At 34.0% G+C, this 5,493-nt stretch overlaps 1 long non-coding RNA gene across 1 annotated transcript; it reads right to left on the reverse strand.

Moving 5' to 3' along the window:
• Window positions 1–330: 330 nt before the first annotated feature.
• LOC120598780 (uncharacterized) lies at window positions 331–3,933 on the reverse strand. Its single transcript, XR_005651746.1, has 3 exons — window positions 3,812–3,933; window positions 1,565–1,749; window positions 331–375 (listed from the first exon to the last, which is right to left on the reverse strand). It is a non-coding gene; the product is annotated as an uncharacterized LOC120598780 (long non-coding RNA).
• Window positions 3,934–5,493: the final 1,560 nt, after the last annotated feature.

Genomic DNA, 5,493 nt, shown 5'->3' on the forward strand with positions numbered 1-5,493 from the left:
ATACTACCAAGATTCTGACAAGAAGGTGGTCTTCCTTACTGGAGAATAAATAATAAACTTCACTTTACTTAATCAACATATTATTTTAGTGTCTCTTTAGGAAGGCAGTCAGCTATCAATAACAGCCACTAGAATTTTTCTTCCTGTAAGATTCAGATAAGGTTCACCCTTCCCATCTAACCAGTTTGACCTAGTCTCACAGGAATGATTCTGATAATGGATTTTGATGATCCTCTAGTTACCGCTATTTCTGTGAGTAATAAGCTTTAACCCAAGAGTCATGTACCTTTTTACAGCATCCACAAAACTGTGGCAGGCTAGCTTCTTACCTTGCAAGCAGGATAAAATTGTAGAATCCTCATAGTTCTTGACAACCTATTAAATTAGAAAATATAAATTAGAAAATATAAATAGATAACAACATATAAATGATGGTACTCTTAGGTGGTTATTTTCTAAGTAAGAAAATAAAAAATGGAATTGACAAAAATCCAGTATGCTTAACTTCTCGTAGAGTTGTATATTTAATTTTGAGCAGTCCACAGAACATCAAAGAGTTGGTGACATATTCAGATTTTTTAAATAAAAGAGATATAAACAATAAAATAGAGAAGAAAATAGACAAACTATCACACCCCTTTCCCTTTTTTCTGTGAATGATGTAGCTGAGCAGAAATCAAGACAGTAACAAGTAGAGTGATTTAATGAACCAAAGTAGTTCTCTTGTTTTGGCTTAAAATCACAGTGTGTTAAATCCAACAAACCACTCATTTTCATTACAGCTGTAAAGTCTCAATGTATGCAAAATTAATGTACAGTATGAGATTCAGAAATAAAAGCCCCAATCTCTATTAAGTTCTGCTTGGCTAAAGCTGCACTAAATTTTAACTGTTAAAAAATTCACAAAACTTCATCCAATTTTATATATGACACAAATTTTCCACTACTCAAAATTTGCCTTGCAAAATTCTTGCAACTTGAAACTACAGATGAATAGCATGATCAATGCACAGGATATTCCTATTATTTTAATGTTGTAGTCTATTTTAATGTAAAGTCTAGGGCTAAGTCAGAATGAGTCTGATTACTGCTTCAGACGGGGGGAGTAAGCGAAGGCCCCAAAGAAACAAACACTGTAGTAGAGCCAGGGCTTGCGGATGACTAGCTGACAGTGAAGCAGACATTCAGAGGCCAGCAGGGTACTGAAGGCCTTCGAGTATCACAACCCTTGTCCCTTTCATACCCTACTAATGTATCCGTTCACATATGTAGGAAACAGTAGAAGGGAATCCAGGAGTACAGAGACAGATATTGACGATGATTGGAAGGTGAGCAGCAATCATTGCCAGATATTGTTCCATGTTAAAAAGGACCGGCCAGCATTCTGTAAGGAGGGATGGGAAGAATTGGCCCAGGGCAGAGACCTAAAGCAGGTTCCCGGCCAATAGATCCAACAACAAGTTAGGTAAGGCCTTCACTTCAGAGACAGCCGGGGGAATTACTGAATTAACTCCAACAGGATGTTTGTATTAAAGATTCTTCTAAAAGGCCAAGGCTCACTTACGTTGAGAGTCTTCTATTCCAGTAGATAATGTTGTCTGCCTCCCGGATCTGACTCATCTCCCACTCATTCCCCCAGCTCATGGGAGTGTTGATTGTTGACAGCTTGCAGATGAATCCCTTTCCAGGAATTGCCTGGGCTAAAAGAAGCCACTTACCCCTATGTCATGCCCGCTCCTCAGGAGAAGCCTGCAACCAATGAATGATGCAGTGGTATAAAGGTCCAGCCTCTTTCACTCAATTCCAGAACTTCCCATAGGAGAGCCGAGATGTCTGTTGCAGCTGCACCCCAGTTCAACTTTTCCCTCTCCTAATTCTGCTTCCTTCACACCTCTGCAGTGTTTTGAAAACACCCCTGTGGACTATCAAATCACTCTGTGAAGAGGTTTACTATAGCTTTTCACAGATTTTTCCCTTCCTTTCTTCCTACCTTCCTTTCTTTCTTTTAGACAAACACACAAAGGATTTGAGGCAGCTTCAGTGTGCCATATAGAAAAATATTAGTAGTTAGCCATATCTTTATTCCTTCTTACAAGTGTTCACTTGAATTAGTTATAGTTTTATACTGAAGAAAAAATATAAATTCTATTTAGTTTTGATCATTCAAAATATTTTTATCTATTATTGACATGATCTATGGCAGCTGGACACAGAATTTCAGCTTTAAAAGTTTCTGTTAGCTCAATAGTATCAATCTAATTCCTAAGGAAAATGTAAATTTTCTATCAGGATGTAACCTCCATTTTATGTTAAGATATACTGAAGCCTCTTAAGATTTCAAATTCACTAAGCTTTCTATAATGAATTTTAAGAAGTAAAAATTAGATTATTTCAACAAATCAATTATTATTTCTAGATATATTTATGGAAGAGGCGGATAAATAGAAGATAGATATAACACATTCATGAGGAAAAAAAATAGTCGATTCAGATGGTAAAAGCAACTATGCACATTCAGACTCTCAGATAACAGATGAATCCTTTATAATATAGTATGATATAGCCATTTATGGTTTAAAAAATGGATGCTAATAGCACAATAGAAGATTTATAAGTGAAATAAGCACAGTTAAAATTATTCTGACACCTTTGACCATAACTCCTGTTATTGTGAAAACTATGTAATTGAACACAACTCTGAACTAGAAATTTCATAGCTTGCCATTCATCTTCCAAAATAAATTAGTTAATGACTGTTTACAAGGGACTATGACAGAAGAAAGAATTCTATTATCACTGCAGTTATAATTCATGTTTATAATAAAATAGACTGACTATATAGACAAAACAATGTGATAGGTGAGTAATTATCTGATGGACTATATGAATTCAGGTAAAGTATTAGGTTTTTAAAGATTTTACTTAAACCTCGTGCCATTCACCAAAGGCAGTTTTACCTAAATTATCTCAATAATCAGTTTTTCAATGATTAAATTAAGGTCAATACACCATACTGACAAAAGTAACAATTTAGTTCAACTAGTATTAAAGAAAGAAAATTGTCAACTAGGTGTGTTTAGAAATACAATCAATCATTTTCAGTGATTTGCTAACATTTCTGACCCTTATTGGTCAGTCTAAGCACTTTATAGCAACAGTCTTCAATAATTAACCCAAACATGTAGAGGAAGTGCTATTTTGGTCTGAAAATAATCAGCAAAATATGTAATAAATTGTAGTGACAAATATGTCTATATATGTAGAACTACATCCTCAGTAGTTCTAAATAATGCACATATTTGCCTTTTTGTAACTTTTTTTTTAGAGAGGAAATTTAACATGGTTTAGCTACGATTGAAGTTAAGAGGCATGGGTTCTATTTTTAAGCATAGCAAAATAATAAGAGAGTTAGACCTGTGTTAGATCCCCTTGGATGACTTATTTGCTGTATGTTCAAAACAAGCCGTTAAACTGCCTGAAAATCTGCTGTCGCTTCTGTACAGTGGAAAAATTAACATCTACATTAACAAGTTGTAAAAATTTGGGAGAATGTGTAGAAAATGACTAGGACAATACCAGCTGCATAGTATGCACTCTCTATACTGATTTCCTTCCCTCCCCTCACCCTGGTCCTGTTATTAGTGCACCATGAGGTTTTACATAAGTCACTCTTTAGGTCTCAGCTTACTCTCCATAAAAAGAAAGAGCTGAACTAGTACAATTCACAGCCCTAATGTCATGATACACTATTATGTCGTGAGCAACTGGGCAAATTGTCACAAATAATTCAGCGTAATAATAGTTAACTTACCAAGATTTGCAGATAATTTTCTCTCTAAAATGTAGAGTTATTCCAAAGTTATCCCCACTTATGTCAGTATTTGTGCAGTAACCAGTATCTTTGCATCAACATTGCCATGATGAAATTTCCCTGTAAAAGATAAAATAACTGGTTGACAGTTTGGTTTACATTTGTCAGACTTAATGTATTTCAGCTAGTTATCAGTTTGGTTTTATTTTTCCATTGATGAAATTCTCACAATACTCCCATTTTTATATTATATAAGTCTTATTCCTCAAAATGGTCTATACAGTGATGAGTATACATCGTGATCTTAAAATATTGGATGATAACAACTACATATAAAGCCAGATTACAAAGCTATGTGTAAAGCAGATTGCAGACTATACTAGAAAATGACAACATATCAGTTTGCAAAAATTTTGATGAGCGTAGTCACCCTTTACACCAGTCAAAACTCAAAATCTACCAAGCTATGGCAAATATAAAAGAGGCAACTATCAATTCATAACAGTCTATAAGAACATTAATTATCCGTTCTTAGTTGGAAACTGATACCTCCCTTAATGAAGGAAGAAACCGTAGGGGGAAAAAATGCAATCCTAAATGAGAAAAATCAAGTAAAAAAAAAATGAATAATACTGTGAACAAAAGACTTTGAAGACAATGTATTTTCATTTTGCACAATAAAGTCTTTTTAATTTTGTTGTTAATTTTTCATGTTTTATTATTATTCTTAATGTCCCTCTTTTATTTTTTATTTCATCTTTTACAGTGAAATTGACTTACAGCCAATTAGTGTGGAGAAAATGCTTGCAGCAAAGACATTTATAGTAAAAATGCTAAAAGCAAAAATACCTAGAACCATCCCCACTATGACATCAATATCAGTCACTAGTACTACCACTTGCTTTTAAGGTGGAGTAAATGAAGCAGAGTTTCAGAGAATAACGATGGAATTTCTCATAACACACAAGCTACTTTATCTCATGTAATAGCCTGTATGTACCCTTAATAGTTTAGTGATTATGAATTATTATAATTCTCATAAATTATACTTCACTGAAAATTTCTTAGTGATTTTATCTATGGGTATGTTTTTAAAAGGAAAAAGGTATAGCTAGTTGAGATTAAAAGGAAAAAAAAGCCTATAGTTCGATATGTGTGACTTCCCAGCAAAACACTTTGGCATTTCTTAGCTCTGAGTATGCTCATGAGCGTGTTCTGAAGTACAAACATAATCATCCTTGATGTTCGTTCCAGTGGAGAAAATGTTGGGGATCACTGGATATGTCATCTCTGCGGATGTTTTCAGCTGCAAACTTTTGTGATTCTATATCATTCCAAATATTTTCGCAAGTAAATACCCTTTGGCAAAAGAAGCACTTTCAGAAAATCTTGGGAAACTTTGTAATAATTGTAAACATTACAAAATATTACAACATAATTTGTGTGTATTATAAGAGAGATTAAACACAACAGAATTATTTTTTTAGTTCAAATGACAAAACCCACTTTAGAAAAAGACATGTCTGAAGCATGGGGTAACTCTATCTAAGGCAGAATTGGTGGTTGATAAACAAAGAAGAGAATCACTGAGGCATTTGACTTGGTTTTACAGTACCTCTGATTATCTGCCCATTCGTAATTCTTTAATATTTTATAACTCTTCTAATATGGAAAATATAGTA

This window comes from Pteropus medius, unplaced genomic scaffold (assembly GCF_902729225.1).
Source record: "Pteropus medius unplaced genomic scaffold, Ma_sr-lr_union100, whole genome shotgun sequence".
In the NCBI taxonomy this organism is placed as follows: Eukaryota; Metazoa; Chordata; class Mammalia; order Chiroptera; family Pteropodidae; genus Pteropus; species Pteropus medius.